Consider the following 25,000-nt stretch of genomic DNA (forward strand, 5'->3'; position numbering starts at 1 on the left):
TATTTCACAAACTACTGTAGTTATCCTTCATATCATTTTCTTTAAATAGAAGGGAGTATTCGTTTTCTATTCTTTGCATTAGAAACGAAAGTAAACATGACTGGCTTTTTTATGCGTATTCAGTATAATATTATTATTATTATTATTATTATTATTATTATTATTATTATTATTATTATTGTTATTATTATTATTATTATTATTATTATTACTGGCTAAGCTACAACCATAGTTGAAAAAGCAAGATGCTATAAGCCCAAGGGCTCCAACAGGGAAAAATAGCCCAGTTAGGAAAGGAAATAAGGAAATAAATATACGATGTAAGAAGTAATGAAAATTAAAATAAAATATTCTAAAAGCACCAACAACATTAAAACTTAAATTTGATTTATAAACTATAAAAGGTCTTATGTAAGCCTGTTCAACATAAAAACATTTGCTGCGATTTTGAACTTTTGAAATTCTACTGATTCAGCCACTCAAATAGGAGGATCACTCCAGATCTTGGTCACAGCTGGAATAAAACTTCTAGAGTACTGTGTAGTATTGAACCTCGTGATAGTGAAGGCTTGACTATTAGAATTAACTGCATGCCTAGTATTACGAACACGATGGAATTGTCCAGGAAGATCTGAATGAAAAAGGATGGTCAGAATTATATATATATATATATATATATATATATATATATATATATATATATATATATATATATATATATATATATATATATATATATATATATATAAATCTTATACAACATGCATAATGAACTAATAGAACGAAGGTACCAGAGATTAATATCTAGATCAGGAATAAGAAATTTGATAGACCATAAGTTCCTGTCCGACAAATTAAGATGAGAATCAGCAGCTGAAGACCTGACAGGAGAACGATACCCGAAACAAGGTAGAATGAAATAATTAAAACACTATCTAGTAAATGTCTTTCAAGAATCAATTTAGTCCAACTAGCCTATTGGACAAGTATTTACAAAGTTGTTGTAAAACTAATGTAAAGAGATGAAAAAGGCAATTGCGTCGTGAAGGGCGGGGGTGAGGTGACATGTGTCCCTGGGCGCAGAATTGATGGGGGCGCAAAATTGAAGTTTTGGGGTCATTTGGCACTGAAACCAGTAACTTAGGTTTTTTGGTTTATATGAGATTTCGGTAAATATTCTATTCTTGATTAGTATTGAGTTCCTTTAAACTTAAATGTCCTATACTCTGTGTGTGTGTGTGTGTGTGTGTGTGTGTGTATATATATATATATATATATATATATATATATATATATATATATATATATATATATATATATATATATTTTTATATATATATATATATATATATATATATATATATACACACACACAAAACACATGTATACATATAAATTTATATATAAATATAATCATTATGCATTAATTGCTATAGACTACTATCAAATTTTATTACTACCATAGTATTCTTAAAACACTATGATAGCCTTAGCTTACAAACCTTTTAACACACTATTCCAAAAAACATCAAGCCCCTCATGCAATGAAAAATGTTAATAATAAACTAGGTTACCATAATTATATTTCAAAACCAAATATAGCCCATCATAATTTGACAGTAAGGATGAATGCCTAATTTAGTTTATTAGTGTTTAAACAATCACAATACGATTATTTCAAATTATATAATGGTATCTTAGTATTCTTACTAAAAGGAATAGTCGGCTTATAATGTTTTAAAAAGCTATTAGGCTTAAGTAGACACAGAAAAATATATTGACTTTTTATCTCGAGAAGTATTAGTATAAAACTTTTTGTTTCTCTCCATCGTTATCAAACGAAATAGAATTTCCGCTGATGAAAGACTTAAAAATATTGTAAGTTTGTGATCGGACAAACTGCAATGGTGTTTCGGTCTTGGTTCATCTATTCCCCTGTCAAAAGTGGTTTTTTTTTTTTATACCTACTTTTTCAAGTTTTTTTTTTTTTTTTTTTTTTTTTCCCAGAAGAGAGACTGCCAGCAACTGTTTTTCACCTGAGTTTGAGGAAGGTTTTAGCAACGGTATCTCGACCGTGGTTTAAGCGTTGGAAAGTTCCAAAGAAAATCATTGCACTCAAAAATAGTCTGAGACATTGTGATTCTTTTACAAGATTGAAGGAAATGGAAAGGCATCTTGTTGAAAAAGAAGAAGTACTTGACAGTTTCAAGAGCCAATTGCCACGGAAAAGGAAAAGTGGCGACAACCCTTGAGAGAATTTTTCTCTGTATCAGATATTATGCGTTACAACAAAATTTAGCACTGAGAGGTCACACACAAAATATAATCTACACTAAAACATGAAAATAATTTTTGAAATTCCCAAGGCCTTTTTAAACTAATTACAGGTTTTAGCCTGTCATTAAACACCCTCTGGATTATGTCTTTCAAAATCCAGGTATTTGTCTGCTAAAGTTCAAAATGGATCCATCCAAATTATGGCATCTAGTATTAGAAGCACTTTACTGAATAACATCCGAAGAGCTGCTCAAAGAGAAGAAATATCAGATATCAAAAGATATTTATAGAAAAATTGCGTAGAAAACTCAGTGTGAAAAAGGATTTCATTGGATTTATTCAAGTACACCAAAAGGATGCAGCAAATACTGTATAATGCCGCAATGAACCCTAAATCAACTGTGACAACTACTCATTAAATTTGGCTGAGGTTCATTTTGCAGTTCATAAGGTGGTGATGGTTACATTTTTCGGAACTTTGTAAGCATTTTATGTTTTATTTTGAAGGGCGACCTATTGATGGGAGCGACAGAAAAAGAATCTATCTATATCTTTTAAAGCTGAACCTGAAACATGCTTGAGTCCTAGAGCTGATGAAGTTCGGCCCATACATGAAAATGTAGGGGATTTGGTTCAACTTTTAAAGACCATCGGAAGGGATTTGCATTAGGCAATAAATATCAGAAGTGAAGCAACGCAGCTGTTGAGCAGAGTTTATACATTTTATTGTTTTGCCGTTCTCTGTTTCGGGAACATTTTACTTACCAAGAATGACCGAGTCCAGAAGAGACAGCAGGATCCGAAAAGGAATTTCCTTGAGGCAGCACAAAATATCCAGGCGTTGCAAGTTTTATTCCCTTGTTAATCGGGAAGGCATCTGCCAGACATCTATCAAAAAGCGAAGGAGCTCTGCCATGCTTAAGATATAAGCATTGACAGATGGTTTAGAGTGAAGAAAAATTTGCCTGGTGAATCTGGTGATGTTGCATGGATATCATCAGAAATTTAGATACAACGTCTGCTAAAAAATAATAATATTCGTTTGGATATAAAGGAGTTGCAATCTACAACCAATGAAGCATACATCAAGGAAATGTTCATTGATGTGGTAAGTTTCTATGACACTGACTTAGATTGCTTGGAACTGTTCAGTGAAATTGTGAATTGCAGAATCTGCTAAAGACATGAGATGATGTTTTGATCACTAACCCACAGGAATTAATTTTCCTCATTATACAATCTGGGGATGTAAGTTTCTTCTCGAACATTCGAGTTGGCCCTCAGAAACTGCTGACCGTAACAGTATAAGTTACTAGTTGTGAGCGATCATTTAGTAAATTGAAACTATCTTCGAACATCTATGGGGCAAGATTCGAAGAAAGGTGTCGCCTTTAACTCTACCAAGTGTAGAGCAAGAGATTGCAAACAAAATAAACTTCGATGACCTGATAGACTAATTTGCAGCTTTAAAGGGTTGAAACATGAAACTGCAAATCCATTGTATCTGTCATTAATAATTGATGTCCTGCAATTCACTGTCAATCATTTTCTTCGTTTTTGGTTTTCTATTATCAAAGTCTGTCTAATTGTCTTTACCTTCTAATAGCTTTATACTGGTTTATCTTCTTACATATCGTTTATCCTAAGCATGCAGCACTTTAACCTTTTTGTTTTCATTAATTTGACTCTTGCAATATAATAAAAACGATCTCTGGAAAAAGTAAGGTTTACAATTAGTGATCTGTCCTAATCAGTTTTCTTTTTTTCTCATTATAACTATTAATTCTATACTTAAAAATCATTTTTTTCTAATATTGTCTTCTATAATGACAAATTGTTTTACAATTTCATGATTTTCTTAGCCACAAGGATTTACTAATATTTATCTCATTTTTAGTCATATTCATGCAATTGGTCATTTGTCTTTGGTTATTAGGGATAGTAGGTTGGCCAGGAAACCAGCCACCTGTTGATATACTACCGCCAGAGAGTTATTTCCTTTGACTGGCCAGACAGTACTACATTGGATCCTTCTCTTTGGTTAAGGCTCATTTTCCTTTGCCTACACATACACCGAATAGTCTGGCCTTATTCTCCTTTGTCCTCATACACCTGACAACAATGATATTAACAAACAATCCTTATTCACTCAAGGGGTTAAATACTGCAATGTAATTGTTCAGTGGATACTTTCCTCTTAGTAAGGGTAGAAGAGACTCTTTAGCTATGGTAAGCAGCTCTTCTAGGAGAGGGACACTCCAAAATTGAACCACTGTTCTCTAGGACACCATGTGATCAACAAACGGAGCCATGGCTGAAGTCTTACATACGTTTGCCGAGATGTTCCCCAAATATCTTTACCCATTTGTACCACTCTGCAAGCCGTGGTTGTGCAAATTGATATAGGGAAAAAATACAAAATTTGTTCTCTTTATTTGCCTCCTAATGACATCTCATATGAAGATTTAGTAGAAGTGATTCAATAACTCCCTCCATCTTTTATCTTGATGGGATATTTTCATAGTAGACATACTTTATGGGGCGATGTTCTAGCAAACACAAGGGGCAACATTACATCATCAATTGTGGAAAATGAAGATGTGGGACTATTTAATACAGGAGAGCCTACGTACTTTCATTTTCAGACAGGTACCTTGTCATGCATTGACCCATCAATCGTACGCTCTAATTGCCTTTTCGAACTCGAATGGAGGGCATTAGAAGATTAGCATACTAGTGATCATGCACCAATCATTATAAACACCAACAATGGTCCACCTTTACAGAGATTGGCATGATGGAATCTTGACAAGGTGGACTGGGATTGATTTCATGTCTTAAGCGAAATTGAAGGGAATGCAGAACAGTTTCAGAATATTGTAGATACCATAGACTTACTAAATGGAACTGTGACGGGCTGAGAGAGGAGTTGTGAACTCAAAGGCAGGATGCAATCAACTGAGTTTATTAAGGAACACTCTTCTTTATATACAAAACCTCAAGGCAACAGGACATGACCTGTTCGAGAGACAGACAATGTTACAGAGCAAAACGGAGACATGATCATTCAGGTTCTTTTTAGTGCGAGGGAAGAGCGCAGATACAAGCATAATATATACAAAATAATTATGTACAATTGTGTGCCACACGGTTGGTACATGGCTCCCCCCCCTAAAAATGACATACTGTACATGTTAAATAGGGCGCCCTGATCTAGAGAGGCGAACTGTAGGCGGGTCATCTGGCAGAAGATAAGCAGGTTTTAGACGATCAATGGAGACCCAGTCTTCTTTGCCCCGAATGTTTAGTAGGAATGCTTTCGGACTGCATCGGATCACAAGGAAAGGGCCCGTGTAATGGGGCGTTAGTGGTGGCTTGCTGGTGTCGTTGCGCAGGAAGACGTGCATTGCAGAGTGCAAGTCCGTTGGTATGTGATGCTTCGCTGGGGGCTTGTAAGTCTGGCGGCACGGAGTAAATTTTCCCACGACGTGACGTATGCGCTGGAGATCGTCGGAGGAGGTTATAGAAGGAAAAAATTCGGCAGGGACGACCAACGGGTCGCCATACACCATTTCAGCTGCCGAGACGTCGAGGGCGTCTTTAGGAGTGGTCCTTAGTCCCAGGAGGACCCAGGGAAGTTGAGTAAACCAGTTGCAATCCTTGCAGCGGGACATCAAAGCTGCTTTGAGGGTGCGATGAAAACGTTCAACCATTCCATTGGCAGTGGGGTTGTAGGCCGTTGTCTGATGTAGGGTGATGCCCAGGAGATTCGCTAATGACGTCCACAATTGAGAGGTGAAAGTGGTTCCCCTGTCAGAAGTAATATGCTCAGGGATACCGAATCTTGAAATCCATCCAGAGAGTAAGGCAGATGTACATGAGGCGGACGTTGCAGTTTCCATGGGAATGGCTTCAGGCCAACGAGTGGAGCGGTCGATGACGGTAAACAGGTAACGATGTCCTTGTGATGTGGGTAGGGGGCCTACAACGTCGACGTGAATGTGTGCGAAACGACGCTGAGGTTGAGGAAAGGTGCCCACTCCTGAATCCGTGTTTTGATGTACTTTGGAAGTTTGGCAAGAAGTACAGGCGCGGACCCAATCCTTAGCATCCTTAGAAATGCCGTGCCAAATGAACTTTGCCTTCAGCAGCTGTGCAGTAGAATGGCACGAGGGATGTGAAAGGCCGTGAATGAAATCAAACACCTGTCGGCGCATGGGAGCAGGAATCCAAGGTCGCGGTCTACCAGTACTGACGTCACAGAGGAGGGTGGTGTTGGAGTCTTCGAGGGGAAAATCTTCCCAACGGAGGGACGTGCAGGATGTCCTACAAGCTTGATACTCTGGATCCTGTTGTTGGGCTTCAGCCAGGGCGTTGTGATCCAATCCCAGTTGAACGGCAGCCAACGTGTTTCTTGACAGGGCATCGGCAACGGGATTAATTTTCCCAGAGACGTATTAGAGGGTGCAATTGTATTCAGCCACGGCAGAGAGATGTCGGCGTTGACGGGCGGACCAGGTGTCAGACTGTCGAGTGAAGGCGTGCACCAGAGGCATGTGGTCTGTGCGAATGACGAAGGGCGTACCTTCTAAGAAATGGCGAAAGTGACGGACAGCCAAGTGCACCGCCAGCAATTCTCGATCGAAGGTAGAATAACCCGATTCTTCCTTGGACAGTTTTCTGCTGAAGAAGGCCAATGGGCGAGGCAAGCCGTTGACCACCTCCTCGAGTACTGCACCAATAGCGACGTCGCTGGCATCGGTGGAGAGAAGGAGAGGGGCGTGGGGGATAGGAAAAGGGAGAGCCGCAGCAGTTGATAGGGCCTTCTTTGCATTGCAGAAGGCTGCTTCTTGAAGGGGACCCCACTTCAGGTCCTTTGGCTTACCCTTGAGGGAGTCGTAGAGGGGAGCAAGAGTGGCGGCAATGGCTGGCAGAAAACGGTGATAATAGTTGATCATGCCCAAGAATTTCTGCAGAGCTTTGACGGTTGAGGGCGCAGGGAAGTTCTGAACGGCTGCTACCTTCTCAGGGAGGGGATGGACTCCTTCAGGAGTGATACGGTGCCCTAAGAACGACACTTCGTTGGCGCCAAAGGTACACTTGTCGTACCGGACTACAAGGCCGTTTTGTTGCAGGCGGTCGAGCACGATGCGCAGGTGACGGAGGTGTTCCTCTTTTGAGGAGGAGAACACAAGTATGTCGTCCACATAACATACACAGAAAGGGAGGTCCCCTAAGATGCCATCCATGAGACGTTGAAACGTTGCCCCAGCATTACGAAGGCCAAAACAGGAGTAATTGAAGGTGTATGTACCAAACGGAGTGGTGATGGCGGTCTTGGGAATGTGTGCTGGGTTCATAGGCACCTGATAATACCCCTTCAGGAGGTCGAGCGTAGAGAAAACCTTCGCTTTGTGCAGGTAGGAGGTCACATCGGCAATATTTGGGAGGGGGTAGTGATCCGGTTCTGTTTGCATGTTCAGGCGCCTGTAATCCCCGCACGGACGGAGGGAGCCGTCTTTCTTCAGAACGATGTGTAAGGGTGACGACCATGGGCTGGAGGCCTTTTGGCATAGGCCCATTTTCTCCATTTTGGCGAACGTCTGTTTGGCGGCTGCCAATCGTTCCGGTGCCAGACGTCTGAATTTTGCGAAGACTGGGGGTCCCGTCGTCTTGATATGGTGATAAATACCGTGCTTGGCAGGAACCGTGGGCGTTTGGCGAAGTTCTGGACTTCCGGGTACGACGTGAGGAGGTGGGCGTAGGCATCCGTGGGTGCGCTGATGTGGAGAGCGAGGTTAGAGGGGGCGGGTTGAAGAGGTGTCGATAAGTACGAGTCTGCGTTGACCAATCGTCGGTGGGCGACATCGACCAGAAGGTGGAAATGAGAGAGGAAATCCGCACCGAGGATTGGCATTGTGACGTCAGCAACGAGAAACTTCCAATTGAATTTACCGTTTCCGAACGATAATGTGAGGTTCTCGTAACCGTAGGTGGGTATCGCAGATCCGTTGGCAGCTACCAAGCGGACGTCGGCAGATGTAGACAGACTACGTCGTGCCTTGAAGAGTTTCCTTGGCAAAAGAGAACGACAAGTACCCGTGTCTACCAAAAATCGCACGCCCGTTCCTGCATCCTGTAAAAAGAAAAGATTAGAAACATGGGAGGCCACCGCCACAAGCGATGGCCTACTTACACGTTTTTTGGCCACTGACAATCTTTGGCACATTTCTTCGCGGTTGCCCCGAATCTGAAGTGGTAGTAGCAAAACTGCGGCGGATGGGAGGTAGTAAGTGGCTGTAGAAGTCGTTCGTTGGGGCGCGAGCGATTGGTGGGTGGTGGGCGGCTTTGTCGCCGCTTCGGCACGTCACGGGGTAGGCGTGTATGTCCTACGGCATTCATGTCAGCTTCGGTTGACGTTGAATAGGCATCCTCTTCGTCAGGGGTGGAGGCGTTGATGGAGGTCTTGAAGTGGCTGTCCATAAGGGCGTCGGCTTTGGTCATCAAGTCCTTTATGGGTAAACTATCGACATCGGGTATGGCAGCGCGTACAGGTTCGGGTAAATGGCGTATCCAAAGGGCACGAAGTAGGTTCACCTCACGAGGAGAGCCGTCTGCGGCAGGTTGAAGGCGAGCGATACTGGTCATTTCCCTGAGGGCAAGCGAAGCCCTTTGGTCCCCCAACGGTTGCTGCGAGAGCTGAAAAAGCTTTGCTATACGGGCGGCTGGTGACGGCGAGTACTGCTGCAGAAGGTATGTTTTGAGGTCTTCATATGCTATTGGGGTGTCTCCTTGTTCACAAAGCCAGTCGGATATTTCTGGGAAGGTGTCCTCGGGTATCGCCGCGAGAACATAATCCGCTTTGGTGGTTGAGCGAGTCATGCCCCTGATACGAAACTGGACTTCTGAGCGCTGAAACCAAGCAAACGCTTCTCCGGTGGCGAACGGTGAAAGTTTCAATGGGGCGGCGCCAACTGCTGTAGTCGAATCTGTCTCCGTCATAGTACCAACGATGGAGGGGCGAGGGAGGTGGGGGTGGAAGGCAGTGGGAGCGAGTTGACTTCCGGGGTCACCAATGTGACGGGCCGAGAGAGGAGTTGTGAACTCAAAGGCAGGATGCAATCAACTGAGTTTATTAAGGAACACTCTTCTTTATATACAAAACCTCAAGGCAACAGGACATGACCTGTTCGAGAGACAGACAATGTTACAGAGCAAAACGGAGACATGATCATTCAGGTTCTTTTTAGTGCGAGGGAAGAGCGCAGATACAAGCATAATATATACAAAATAATTATGTACAATTGTGTGCCACACGGTTGGTACAGAACCCTTCGTACAGCAGGAGTCAAAATAATTCCCAAAACAACATGGTTATTCAAACGATGACCAGTCCCCTGGTAGTCTTCAGAACTAATTGCCCAGCACAAAGCCACAAGAAGGTCTTTAACGCTGTACTGAGGAGAATTTAATCATATATAAGAAATGTAGAGCACAGTTCCGTCATGCCAGGAAAGAAGCTATGCGCCAGTCTTGGGTTTCTTTATATCCTCCATTAACAGTAGAACACCACCATCTTCTGTGTGGAGGAAAGTAAAAAAGATAGCAGGCAAATTCACCCCAAACCCAACACCACTGTTGAAGGTGAATGGATAGTATATAACTGGAGCAAGTGAGGGTAGCAATGCCCTGCCTGATCATTTCTCAAATGTATCATGCAAGTGTGCAGCAGCTCCTGGTCACCAGTTTAGGAGCATTGAAGAGATTATTATTATTATTAATATTATTATTATTATTATTATTATTAATTTAAATTTTGCAACGGGAAGGGAAGGGTCATACAATTCTCCTTTTACTGAAAGAGAATTTGATTCTGCACTTGCCACGTGTAATGATACAGCCTCTGGATCCGATGGAACTCCATATGCAATGATTAAACATGTACTTGTTAATACCAAGTTATTTGTTTTAAGCATTATTAAAAGTATATGGCATGATCTTAGTTATCAAAGTGTTTGGGAACTAGCCATTATTTTAGCCTTCTTAAAACCTGATAAAGATATTTCTAGCTGCGAACTATCGACCAGTTCCATTGACATTTTGTTTATGTAAGATCATGGAGAAGATGGTCAATACAAGACTTATATAGTACCTGGGAAAGAAGGGTATTTTATAACCTATCCAGTGTGGATTTAGAAAAATGCACTCAACGACTGATGTGTTGATAAGACGAATCCTCTATTTGTCAAGCCTTTTCTTCCAAACAGCACCATGTAGCAGTCTTTTATGACTTTAAAAAGGCATATGATACTGTATGGAGATATGGTATACTTAAAACCATTCATGAATTGGGATTAATAGGAGAGCTACCATTGTTCATTCAATCATTTGCTTCACATAGATTTTTTCAGGTGAGAGTGGGGTAAACTCTATCAGAGAGGAAATGTCAGGAAGGAGGAGTTCCCAAGGGTAGTGTGCTAAGTGTAACCTTATTTGCACTAGCCATTAATGAGGTATCTTCCATCATTCCCAAAAATTTTCTCTCAACATTATTTGTAGATGATCTCTCCATATTATTACTAGATCTAGAATGTCGATGGTTGAGAGAAAACTACAATTGTCAATTGACAAAATTATTCAGTGGGCTGATATGAATGGATTTAAATTTTCAACGAGCAAAACTACTGTTGGCCATTTCTGTCGTATTCGGGGAGTACATCCAGACCCGGATATACACATCAAAGGTCAACGGATTCCATGTGTAAGTGAGGCTAGATTTTTATGATTGATATTTGATTGCAGGCTTACATGGGTTCCTCACTTGAAAGCTTTAAAATTTAAGTTTCTTGAGGCTCTGAATCTTTTAAAACTTTGTCCTATACATCATGGAGGGCGGGGGGCAGACTGCAAAAGTATTTTATAGGTATCCAAGTCCTTAATTTTTTCAAAAATTAGATATGGGTGTGAAATATACTCCTCAGCCACTTCAAGTCGACTAAAGATTTTAGATTCTATACACCATACTGGTATCATATTGGCCACAGGAGCCTTTAGAACTTTGCCTACCCCAAGCCTCCTTGTTGACCCTGGAGAATTACCTTTAGACCTTTACCGATAGTTTTCTATTGTTCGGTATTGGTTTTGGTTGCAAAGACTCCTTAATTCTTTAGCCTTTCAGACTGCAAACCCTGTAAGGCACTCAACATACTTTGAATTGCACACAAAATCTCCTTAACCTTATGGTTTTCGGGTGAAACAATTATTAAACAGACTTGATATAATCAGAAGTAAGGCACTTCCATTTAAGATATCATCAACCCCTCCGTGGAAATTACCAAATATCTTTTTGTAAATATTTTATTGGTGTTGAAAAGAATATGACTGACTTAGAAGCCAGGTCTTTTTAGGGAACATGTTGCAAAACATAGGAAATCAACTTTAATATATACTAATGGCATCCAAATCTGATGCTGGCGTTGGATTTGCAGTATATATCAATGGTTTTAATTGTAGAGGTGCACTTTCTAGAACAGCTTCCATATTTACTGCCGAACTGTATGGCATACTAACTGCTATTGAGAAAATAGCATTGGAGGAGGAAGGTAATTTTACCATTTTTAGTGATACACGGAGTGTCCTTCAAGCTTTAGAAGTTTCTAATTTCAGTAGCCCTTTGGTTTTAAAGATTTTAGAATGGCCTTTTATTATTGGACTGAGGTATAACAGTTCGATTGTGTTAGGTTCCAGCACATGTAGGTGTGTCTGGAAATGAGAAGGCAGATTTACTGGCAAAATAGGCTGCTTCCAAATTGCTACCAAGAAGGTATCCCATTCCCTGTAATGATTTCGCACCTACCCTCAAAAATTGTGTTATAATAATTGGTAACAGTATTGTGATAGTCTAGATGAAAATTAGATGAGATAGATAACAAATGTCATATCTCCTTGGAGGTATAACATGATGCCCCGAAATTGGGAGATGTTTTTTTTTTTTTTTTTTTTGTCATCGCATTGGTCACACTCGGTTGACACACAAGTTTTTGATGACTAGGTAACATCAGCCATACTGCGATAAATGCTTGGTACCCTTGACAGTGGGACATTTGTTGATCGAATGTCCCACTTATAGTATTGAAAGAAATAGATATCTGTTTGAACCTCGAGGTGAGGATGGAGGGTTCATACTTGCTAAGATTCTCGGACATGATGTACCATACCATACTAGTGGTATTTTCACATTTATTTCAGAAGCAGGTCTTCTGAAGGCTATTTAACTGTTATAACGAAGTTTTTACTTTTATTTGAATTGAAACAAATAATATCGGTGTCAATGACCTTAGATGTCAGGATGTCAGATAACTCTTAATCAATCAATCAATCAATCCTCTGGAGACCACAAGTTTCCCAGTAAGGTCCCTCCTTCTGATTCAAGATGGAGTGAATAACAGCTCCTCCATCCCGCCAAATGCCTCTCTCCCACGCATGGAAAGTCAAGATATGAACAATATCTATGGTCTAAGCCTGCTACCACCGTCCAGGACCCGGTCTTGGAGAGATTAGGCATTATTCTTATCCCTTGGAAACACGAGAGGCATCAACGAGTAATTACTCTTCCTCCAGGAGACACTTTCCGTCAAGAACTTCCCCATTTTTCAATCTCAAATACTCTGTCTTTTTCCTGCTGATCGTCAACCCTCTATTTTCCATTTCTCTTCTCCACTCCAGTTTCTCTTCTGTTACCTTTCGCCTAGTGCTACACAATATAACATCATCAGCAAAACGCATACACCAAGAAGATATCTCTAATACATTGTGTTACTACGTCCATGATCAGATCATATAGGTAAGGGCTCAATGCAGACCCCTGGTGTAGTCCCACATTTACTGGGAAACTTTCTGTTAGGCCTCTGCTACTCTTAACATTTGTTTCTGCCCTCTCATACATACCTTTGGTGATTCTTACGTATTTCTCAAGGAATCCATTTTCTCTCATGCATCTCCACACCTCCTGACGTGGTACTCGATCGTATGCCTTCTCCAGGTCAATAAAGACCATATGTAATCCTTTCTGTTTCTCCCGATGTTCTGCCTCAAAGCAAATAGTGCTTCTACAGTCCTTCTTCCAGGCATGAATCCAAATTGTTCCTCACCATTTGTTGTTTCATCTCTTGAGTCTCTTCTCAATGATCTTCTCCCATATTTTCATAGTATGGCTTATCAATTTTATGCCTCTGTAGTTGCTACATTCCCGGATGTCTCCCTTCCCCTTATAGATGGGAATGATTAAGCTTCAGACCTTTCTCGTCTAGAGCATTTAAAATCTCCCGCATTAGTAAGAACTGTAAAAATAATTGACTAGAAGTTACATACAACTCCCCAGTACAAACACATTCTATTGAAGTCTTATTCCTTGATACTTCTTTATTCTTACATCCTAACTCAGGCTACTTAACTCAAAATTTCTTGACAATATATCCAAATTGACCACCAAGGTATCTAAGAGCTTCATTCTCAATTACTCCCTCCATGTATTTCTTTATTTCTGGGTTTGCTCTCAAAATGTCTTAATTCAAATGCACCTTTTCCTAATAGGATATATCAAAATATGAATTTCTTATCATCTGCGTTGTTAGACATATTTCTAATAGTAACTCACTATATTTTGTTAAATATACATCTTCTTTTCCAGATTCTTATTCTTGCGATTTTTCAACTGTGGTGATTTTACACTTTTTCTCTTATTACCTTCATTTCCTTCCCTAACAAGGTTTTTTTAGCCTGAATTTTGAAATTCATAGCATGTGGATAATCATGGCGACCACCCATTCGCCTTTTTAAAACCAAAGGAATGTTCAAAGCGATCTTGATTTAATCTTTGTGTCAATAGGTACTCAATGCTATGGGGGCCTATTAACATTATACAAAGAAAAGGTAGATTTACATGATAAAAATTATTCATTTCTGGAACTTGAAAAGACTTTGTATTAGTACTTTTAATCCTGTCTGTACGACATCATCCATGTAGGATACCGAATAGTCTATGTATTGCTTTGGATTTGGATAAAGATGATATTTTATATTTGAACTTTGTTTTTTCACGTGTATTGGAATGACCAAATACTGTACAGATACTTGGCACTATTACTGATGGGATTAATGAATGAATAAAAAGATATTATTATTATTATTATTATTATTATTTATTGTTATTATTATTATTACCATTATTATTATTATTATTATTATTATTATTATTATTATTATTTGCTAAGGTACAACCTTAAGTTGGAAAAGGATGCTGTAAACCCAAGGGCTCCAACAGGGAAAATAGCCCAGTGAGGAAAGAAAATAAGGAAAGACTAGAAGAGAAGTTTAAGAACAGTAATAAGATTAAGATAAATCTTTCATTTATTAACAATAAAAACTTGAAATTAACAAGAGGATAGAAACTTCAAAATAACAAAAGGAATAGAAACAAGATAGAATAGTGTGCCTGAAGCAAGCAAGTGATCTCTAACTCTAGATGGTAGAAGACCATGGTACAGAGGCTATGACATTACCCAAGACTAGAAAACAATTATTTGATTTTGGAGTGTCCCTCTCCCAGAAGAGCTGCTTGCCATAGCTAAAGAGTCTCTTCTACCATAGCCAAGAAGAAAGTAGCTATTGAACAATTTCAGTACAGTAGTTAACCTCTTGAGAGAAGAAGAATTGTTTGGTAATTTCAGTGTTGCCAAGTGTATGAGGAAAGAGGAGAATGTGTAAAGAATAGGCCAGACTATTCTATGTATGTGTCGGCAAAGATGAAATAAGCCGTAAACAGAGAAAGAGATCCAATGTAGTACTGTCAAAGGACCCAATAATTCTCTGACGGTAGTATCTCAATGGGTGAATAACTAAAGTGTTGTTTTGGTTAACCACGTGTGTGAGACCAGGGCGCATGACGTCACAGTGTGATTCGCCATAGACAGTAAATAGAAGACAGGAAAACCTACCTATTAAAAGAATAAAAGAAAAAAAAACTGCGCACAATTGTCTGATCAGCGTTATCTATTGCCAACGCGCCCAATTAATTTCGTAAAAAACTACGGGATTCAGTATTTCGGAGGGTTCATATGTTACTATAATAGTTGTCTAATAACTGGTCTATTATTATTCATATGATTTCCATATATTTGTATTAAATCTTCTTGATCATTAGACTACCTATTTTTTTTTTTCATATATAGTTTGTTGCTTGTTCGTCTGCGGTTGTCCAGTGACAAGAAAAAAAAATGGGCTGCTGATTTTCTTTAAATAATGAAAAGGAACTAGAACAGGAGCAATGATAATAGTCAAAGACTCACTGATTGACAAATCTTATCTTTTCTTTTTTATTTACAACCAATTTGTCAATCAGTTCTCATCTTAGGCCTATGCACATCATGTTGATTCAAACGTTATCTAATTTCATGTTTAACACCGGTTGGTGCTACTATAGTGTGAGGTCTACCGCCGTATGTCGCCTACCCAGGTGGAGGGTGAGGTCTACCGCGGTATTCTTTTAACCCTGATGTGAACTGCCCAAATCCATCAAAAACGTGACCTGCCCATGTAAAAGGAAGCAAATAGAGCTCCTAAATTAGTTTTTCCATCGGCCTAAAAGAGATATCATCGATTGAGGGTACTAAAAATTTTGCTGAAGAAGTTTTATAGAAGAGTCCTTCTGACAGTCTGTTATGCAGGAAAAAAGAAAGCGTAACAAGAGGAAAATTCAAGCCTGTGTTACGTTGCCCTCGAAAGGGTATGGAAATATATGATAAGATGTTTGATGTACGAAGAGTGTATCGCTAGAATAAATGTATGGAAATATATGAAAACATGTTTATTTTTACCTTAAATCCTTTTTTCAATGTAATTAGAAATCCAATTATCTATTTAAGTCATTACTAAGATATGTTTAAATCAAGTGTTTATTGCTAAAACAAATGTATGAAATGTGTTTTATCTATGAGGGACGAATAATTCAGCAGTAGACCTCACGCTATAGTACTAACGGGAGGTAGATCTCACGCTATAGTGTGGTAGACCTCACGCTATAGTACTAACGGGAGGTAGATCTCACGCTATAGTGTGGTAGACCTCACGCTATAGTAGCACCCACCGGTTATTGTATTTCATCGTAAATATAATTGATGATACTCTACTACTTTACTGAATCTCATTATTATTATTATTATTATTATTATTATTATTATTATTATTATTATTATTATTATTATTATTATTATTTTCTTTTTTTCTTTTCTTTTTTCTTTTCTTTTTTTCTTTTTCATTTTTTAGTTTTTAGTTTTTGACTTTATATATTATATTCAATATTATTTTATTTTCATTTTCATCATCATTTAGTAACAATAATAGGCCTACACTAAAGATAATAGATACATTTTGTTTTGAGACACTCGTTTCTGATGTTTGTGCTTATATTTCTTCACGACTTCTACGGCCAGTAGGGAGCCATTAGGCCTAAAATCGTTGAATTTGTTTGGAAACTTTGGACGGTTTCGAAGTGGAAGGTAGGTCTTCAGTCTTCACTAGAGCACCTTTTCTTTTACTGATTTTCTATCTGCTGTCTACATAGATCGTCAGTAGCAATGACTTAGCTTAATTTCTGGGTATTATTGTACTGTTTTACAGGGTCATGTAACCTAGGGAAAAAAAGCTACGATTTTGCATAGAAAAAGGTCCGTTCACTTCGAAAATGACACTCGTTCCTGTCGGAAATGAATGGTTTCATATATATATATATATATATATATATATATATATATATATATATATATATATATATATATATATATATATATATATAATTTATTTTTTATTTTTTGGTTTTTATGGTTTTATTTTAATTTTATTTTGATTTTTATTTATTTTTGCTTTTTATTTTTCAGTTTTTTTCTTATTTTTTTCTTTTCCTTTTTTAGTTTTAGATTTTATATATTATATTCTATATTATTATTCTATTTTCATCATCTTTTTGTAACAATAATGTATTAAAGATAAGAGATACATTTTCTTTTGAGACACTTGTTTCTGATGTTTGTGTTTATTTCTTCACTACTTCTGCCATATTGAGCGTTTACTTGTTTTCGCAGGCATTTAAAAAAAAAAAAACCCTAGCGGCCCCCCCCCCCCCCCCTCCTGGAACAATCATGTCTGTTGCTGCCAGTCGGGAGCCATTAGGCCTAAAACCGTTGCCTTTGTTAGGACGAGTTCGAGATAGAAGGTAGGTCTTCAGTCTTCTCTAGAGCACCTTTTCTTTTTTTAACTGATTTCCTATCTGCAGTCTACATAGATCGGCAGTAACAAGGCTTAACTTAATTTCTGGGTATTGTTGTAATGCATTACTACAGGGTAATGTAAGTATGTAACCTAGGAAAAAAAAAAACGACTCTTCTATATAGAAAAAGGTCCGTTCTCTTCGAAAATGACACTACTGGGAAACGGTATATAATGGTTAAACAAGCCTTTTCTTCTCTATACATTACCTTAAAAACTTTACCAATTTCTGAAAACTGTTCTGTTAGTATGTGATGCAGTATTTTGATTACCCGGTTGAAGAACGTTAATTTATGAGCACGTTTCAAGAAAAAAAAATAATAATCCGTTGCTGCCAGGCAACGTCCGCTCTTGTATCGGAATATCATGTACAGGTATCATGCTTCCCACATAAAACTCCTATACTTTTTATCACCATTTTCTAACATCAATTGATTTTTTTCTTAGGTTCTTAGATATGAATACCTCTGAGACTGGTAGGCCTACATGTGGCTTATAAAAAGAAATAGTGGGGAATTTTCGTGCAGCATGTACGATTTTTGGCGATAATTTTTTTTTTTTTTTTTACAGCATCTTGTACTATGAATTTAGCGGGAACTATTTGATTTACGTGTGGCTGACTTGCCATTGTATTGTGTTATGTAGGATACTATGTGTATAATCGTATTATAACTGCACAGAACTTGTTACGAATATGTAAGAGCTTGACACGTATTCACAACCATTCGTTGGCCATGTTTTTGATTAATTCTATTTTTCTGATAGAACGAATAGGAATCAATCTAATTCATATATAAAGTAAATGATGGCACTTTAAGCTTTTAATTATTTATTTATATAATAATTAAACATTGCAGTTGAAAATATATTTTAGGCTTTCTTGTATCTGAAAATATCTTAAGCTTGTCGGCATCATCATACAAAGAGTAAACAAAATCAGCTGACTATGGCATTTGACGCAGTTTTCTTGTAAATTGTACATTGCATAAGTCTGTAGCTGAGGTTGGAGTTTTTATATAATAACATAAATACGAAGGCAATGTAAGTGTTTCTGCACAATAGTGTTGAATTATATTATTAAAAATTTATGAATCCCTCAGAGCTATGGAAACGTAGTACCATCAGCCAGAATCCAATGATAACATTGACTTTGAACAATCTGATCCCTGTCACTACCCACCGACCATATAGGTCGCCTTTTGTTATCAACTTAATCGTGTCTTGGCTAATAATAAAATAGTAATTTGGTCGTACTTGCCTGATTAAGACCCTTTGTGTCCCATAGGCTAGATATGCAGAATGGGCCTTGTCAGGGAGAGAAGAAAGCCTAATCAATAGGGTTTTTGAAATGTGAGTAATTTTAGGAACATATTCAAAATGGGAAGTCTCATATAACGCATAAATGAAGGACCGAGCCTCCTGCATCCATAGGAAATAAGAATTTGTCCTGCAAATCCTCTACACAAGAACACAACCTAACCTACAAGCCATATACTTCCCTACTATGACTCTAAGGGTGAAAGACAATGTGTTCGCTGAATCCGATCCCTAAAGTTTTAGATTACTATGGATCCACCTCCTAGTGGTCCTGCTAGTAACCCATTCATGGGTCCAACTGGTTGCATGGAGGACTCAACTCGCCCAGTTTCTCCCTCAAGAGGAGCTGTGGTTCGCTTCACCCCCAATGTGGGGACAAACAGGCGAATTGGTCAACCCTTTGCAGCTCAGCAACTCCCCTTAGACTGCCGTATTCTTAGGTTATCCAGTGTTTGCTTTTCAACCTGTGTCACTCATAGCAAGGTAACACAATTGTATTTTGTAAAGGAAATCTATTTTACAAGTACAGTGATGCCTCAGGATACGAAAGTAATCCGTTCAGGATATGGTTTTGTATCCTGATTTTTTCGTATCCCGAGTCACGTTTTACATGTAAATAGCCTAATCTGTTCCAAGCCTTACAAAAAGTCACCTTTTCTTTCATAAACACGCTAAACTGTAGTAATAAACATGCAATGCAGCCATTTCTATCATTCAATAATTAACCCAACCGTTAAAAACAGCCCAATCCATTCCAGAAACCACCATGAGATTATTCAATAATGTAATTATAGCCTAGTTATCCCCTCCAAGCCCTAAGAAAACAGTCCATTTTCTTTACTACTGTATAAAAGTTACGGTACTGTATGTAAAGCATTTGGATCAGTGAAGGTGTATTGTTACCTGTACACCTAAATTAAAGGTCGATACCCTGATAAAAAAGGTACTGTACTCTCGGCGACGAGTTAGGATCTCGTAAGCTTTTCGTATCCTGAAAATTTTTTCGTATACTGGGGCATAAAAATCTTTGTATCGCTTTTCGTATCCTGAATTTTTCGTAAGCAGAAACTTTCGTATCCAGAGGTATCACTGTAATAAGAAATTTTGCACCTGTCCAAATGAACTATATTGGCTACACCCCATAATATATATTAACAGAATGAAAAATAACTTTACAGTGCACTTGCATTACTCAGTGTCACTGACATCATAATCTTTGGAAGTTTGGGTTCCATCATCTTTCAAAAGGAAAATTTTGTTTTGTTGAGGTGGATGAGATGGATGAGCACGTGTTCTGCGGTGCACCATATGAAAATAAAGCTAATTTTAACAAAAACATCGGGGTTTATGTAGGAAAGCGGCCACCTGTATGTATTAATATGGCTAACTTAGAATACGGCAGTGTAAGGGGGTCGCAGGGGCTCGTTAGCCCCCCCCCCCTTAGGGATGTAGGTTAGGGGGAAAGTTTAGGTCCATTTTTAATCAATGCATGAGGAACTGGCCGCTGATATACAAAGGCTCCAAAACATCTTCACAAGATGGTTTGGATCTTTCAGAAATCTTCCATATTTCTTAGCAATTTTCCTTATAGGAACACCACCAGAAAAACATGGGCTTGCCATTTTCCATTGTATATATAATGCACATCTCCAACACTACTCTTGGAATAAATGCCAAAGTAATCACCCAGGAGTGCTATCTTATATACCGTAAATAATATGTAAACTCCCTTTTTGGGTGAAGTTCATAACCCTTGCCAGTTTTGGTTAGTTCAAGTTGTAGGAAAAAACACTTGTACGAGGTCGAACTTATCACTGTCTGAGTACAACATAACCATCATCACTTTTCGGTGGCTAAGAACGATCTCTGAACCACTCTTGATGCTCCCATTACCCTGTTTGAATTTTGGAAATATTGAATTCTGATTGGATGGAAAATACCCTCTGGTAATTTACAGGGTTGAGCGGGGTCTGATTAGGTAGTTTCAAATTACTGTCCCAGCTGATTAGTACAGTGTTTTTGCCGCTAAACCACTGCTGAATTTGATCAAAATGTCATCTATAGTGAATTCTAGTTGCTACGGGAAGAAGGTGCGTGTCGGGTACATAGCTCATTTAATTTATAATTGTTCCTGCACAAATACAAACCCTTCGCTATTCATAGGGCTATTACTTTCGGGGATGCTGAAAGACTAGTTATGATAATTTTAGCGAGGGATAACCATCCCAACCACTAGTTAGCAGGTGGGGGTGGGGGTAGTCAACTACACCACTCACTCACACACCCCACTTTGCTTTCTGGCTCGGTGGAGACCAGTCATACTGCCGTTCTCTCGCTTTTGAGACTTGCCTTGATATTAATAAATTTTTCTTTGCAGATTGTGTGTGCTTGTTTGAGTCCCATGCATACTTGTCCAGTTCCCGAAGGCCACTCTTGCGGTACCTTCATGTCCGCCGTAGAGACGAACCCCCACCTGCTTTGTCCGGCCTGCCGTGACCGCCGGTGTTCTTGGGACGAGACTTGTAGCGAGTTTAGGGAGTGGTCTGGCTCCCAGTGGGAGAGGTTCAGGTGATGGAAGAAGTAGTAGTCCAAGCCTTATTTCTTCTTTAGGGTCTTCCTCAAAGTCAAAGAAAGCAGGGTCTTTTTCTTCTACCGTCCAATCTGTTCCTGAAGCTGCTCCTCTGCCGGTCACTTCTGAGGATCAACCGAGTAGCATCGCAGGCGTGGTTACTCCAGGTCAACCTTGTGGGTTAAGGGACAATGCTGACTCCCCTAGCGAGTCTGTCCCGTTCCTTCCCCCAGGGAGTGTCTGCTGGATCTCGGATCTCATGTCTTTTTGGCCATCACTGGGCGTTGATGGTCTCCCTTCGAAGGACATACTCTTCGAGTAGAGGAGGCGGTCATCTCCTTCCTCCGCAGAGGTTGATCCTCCCTCTGTGGGCGCGGGCACTGCAACCATTCGGTCACACTTTTGGTCCCCTGTGACCAACGCCAAGGACATTGTTAACCCACAGGGGCAATGGAGGAACATAGTCCGAGGCAAGTTTCCCCTCCGGGGGAACACGTCTCTCGTTCGTGAGAGAAAGCTGGAAGTGGGCAGCGGTCTCGTTACGCTTATGCTTCTCCTCCAAGGGAGTAGATAGGGTGTTGTACTAAGCGAGGTTCTCCTTGGGGGAACAAACCTCCCACCCCCAGGGGAGGTAGCTCTCAAGCTTGAACAATCTTTCACTTGGGTAGTGTTTGTTAGATATTCCCCTTCGGAGCTTCGTCGGGTGGATGAGATTGCAACCCCTCTCCATTCTGGGCGGGCTTTTGCTTCAGCAGTTGGAATGCACCTCTTTGTCAGGTCACGATGTCCCTTCAGGGTCTTGTGACAGTCACGCTTTTGGCTTGCGGGACCACGGGCCTTCGGACTCCTGTCGTATAGAATTTTCAATCTTTCGCATCTCAGAACCTTCGGGTCCTCGTCAAGCTGAGCCTTTGGGCTCACGTGACACCGCAGGACCTTTGGGTCCTCGTCATGCTGAAGCTCACGTGACACCGCAGGACCTTTGGGTCTTCATCACGCTGAACCTTTGGGTCCTCGTCACGCTGAACCTTTGGGTCCTCGTCACGCTGAACCTTGGGTCCTCGTCACGCTGAACCTTTGGGTCCTCGTCACGCTGAACCTTTGGGTCCTCGTCACGCTGAACCTTTGGGTCCTCGTCACGCTGAACCTTTGGGTCGTCGTCACGCTGAACCTTTGGGTCGTCGTCACGCTGAACCTCTGGGTCCTCGTCACGCTGAACCTCTGGGTCCTCGTCACGCTGAACCTTTGGGTCCTCGTCACGCTGAACCTTTGAGTCCTCGTCATGCTGAACCTTTGGGTCCTGGTTACGCTGAACCTTTGGGTCCTGGTTACGCTGAACCTTTGGGTCCTTGTTACACTGAACCTTCGGGTTCTTGCGTCATGGAACCTTTTGGTTCCAGTTTTGTAGAACTCTTGGGTTCTCACAAAGCTAGTTACACTGAGCTAGCTGGCTCTTGTGTCACCCGTTTTGTGGAGCCTTCGGTCTCGTGACAGGGAGTCTTTGATCTTCTGCTGTGTTGATCCCTTGGGATCTTGCAACCCTAGTTACGCTGAGCCTTTGGGCTCTCGTGTTACCCGTCACACTAAGCCTTTGGGCTCTCGTGGCAGGGAGTCTTCGGTCTCCCGTTGAGTTGTGCGACCCGAAGTTCACGATTGCTCCTCCTCCTAGGTTTCGTTTTTCTGCTCCTGCTCAGTCTCTTGCTACGTCACGCAACGGGGAAGTGTCACGTGACCGTGCAGCATCGCGTGATGTGGCAGTGTCACGATATGGAGAACCTTCACGAGATCTGTCTCCTCATGATTCCTCGGTTTCCCAATCTTCGGACGAGATCCCTTCTCCGTTCTGGGCTACAGAAGGTTTCCCTACTTAGGGAAACCTCTCGTCAGGTCTCTCCAGTTTCGTGGACCTCAACCTGTCCCGAGACAGCTGTCGCCTGTACGGCAACGATCAGATCCTCCCCCAAAGGGAAAGCCAGTGCCGATCTTGCTTGCATGTAGGATGGCTCGGAATCCTTCACTGTTTTCTAAACTCAGGGCTCAGTGCCACCCCAAGGATCTCCCTCCCAACACATTGGGTGCTCGCAACCCCCCTATGGCTGTAAGAAGTACACTATTTAACTTAATGCGGCAGCTGTGATGGCGGCCATTCCCGTCCCCAGTCCTTGGTTGCACTCCCAGATTTCCATTGTTGCCTGCTCTCATCCCACCTTCCTCACCTCCTGATGATCCCAGGGTGAGCTCAAAAGACTCTGCTCAAGCAGTGCCTTCACTCAGGGAGAAGTCCATTTCTCCTCGTAAAAGGACCTGGGAAGAGAGCGCTCCAGAACCCCAGGGGAGTCCCCTGCAGTTCAAGATCCTGCAGGCCAGACCTAAGAGGAAGAGGATTAGACCCTCTCCTCCTAAGGAAGACAGGGCAATTTCCTTTTCGGACTTGTTCCGTCGTACTCCAGTCTAGGTGGTGCCGAGGGAGGCACACCTTCCGGCATGATGTGACGGGGTTCCTCCTCCTGCGGAGTCCTATCTTCCTCTGAAGGAGGAACTTTTGCCCCAGTGCAGAGAGCCAAAGGACTTTTTTATGATCATCAAGTCCTCGGACTGAGAGCTAGAGGGAAGTCCAGTCAAGCACGTCTACAGGAGTTGCCCTGTCCCCGGCCTGTTCTGATGATGACCTTGACCCACTCCGTGCTCCTATGGGTGAGAGCTCAGAAGTGGATGAGCAAAACTATCCCGAGGACAATGTTTGGCTAACTGCCGGGTGGAGCGGAAGGAGACAGAATATTCCATCTGGTTAGCCTGCATACATTCCATCAATGGGAGATTTATCAAATCTGGAATCCTTATTACGGTGGTCGTCAGATGATGAGACTATTAACTTGTTCATTTTAATTTCATATCAGATGTACAAGCCTACAGATATCTAATGGTAACATTTTAATGTTATGTCTTTTTAATTCTTGATCATGAAACATGTTAAAGATAGTATTATTTCTACTCAACATGTAAGTGATCTAGTATGATTCATGAATTGCATAGAATGCATATTAAGACTTTCAATGTTGGCAAATCTTCCCTTCCTAACTCCATCATTTTGAGGTCTGCTATAGGGCAAAAAGTCGACTAATTACATATGGCAATGACTTGGTACAGGTAGCGAGTCATCTTGTAATCCATGCCTCACTTAGGTTACTTAAAACATCATAGCAATCTGTGTTCTTACTCATCAAAAATTGAAGTATCTGTGAATGGTGCACAGGCAAAGTTATACCCCTACCCCAATTCAGCTTTGCAGACCTAACTTGAACTGACTTACCCTCCATGACCTAACCAAACATATCCATAAAAAAAGTCTAAACATGGGGAAAATTAGCAAATCTCATTTAGCTTACCATAATTCAAGTAAAATGGATGTAGGTCTGCGTTACATGTTCTCAGGCTTCACTATGTGATGAGTATCGGAAGTGGCCATCCTCGCAGTGAGAGATTACTGCAGAAGGAGAAAAAAGAAGTTGAAAAGGA

General features: G+C 40.5%; 1 protein-coding gene across 4 annotated transcripts in view; it reads left to right on the forward strand.

The window, feature by feature from the left end:
* Positions 1-25,000, forward strand: part of Vps15 (vacuolar protein sorting 15) — a 796,097-nt gene that overhangs the window by 576,730 nt on the left and 194,367 nt on the right. The window contains exon 1 of one of the 4 annotated variants that reach the window (XM_068387753.1): positions 17,494-17,545. The exons of 2 other annotated variants lie outside the window; for them this stretch is intronic. The gene's annotated coding sequence lies outside the window, so the exon portion shown is untranslated. Of the gene's footprint in view, positions 1-17,493; positions 17,546-18,500; positions 18,640-25,000 lie in introns of those variants that run through there. One more of the 4 variants, XM_068387748.1, reaches the window with a different exon arrangement.

Source organism: Palaemon carinicauda, chromosome 1 (genome assembly GCF_036898095.1).
Source record: "Palaemon carinicauda isolate YSFRI2023 chromosome 1, ASM3689809v2, whole genome shotgun sequence".
NCBI classification, from domain to species: domain Eukaryota; kingdom Metazoa; phylum Arthropoda; class Malacostraca; order Decapoda; family Palaemonidae; genus Palaemon; species Palaemon carinicauda.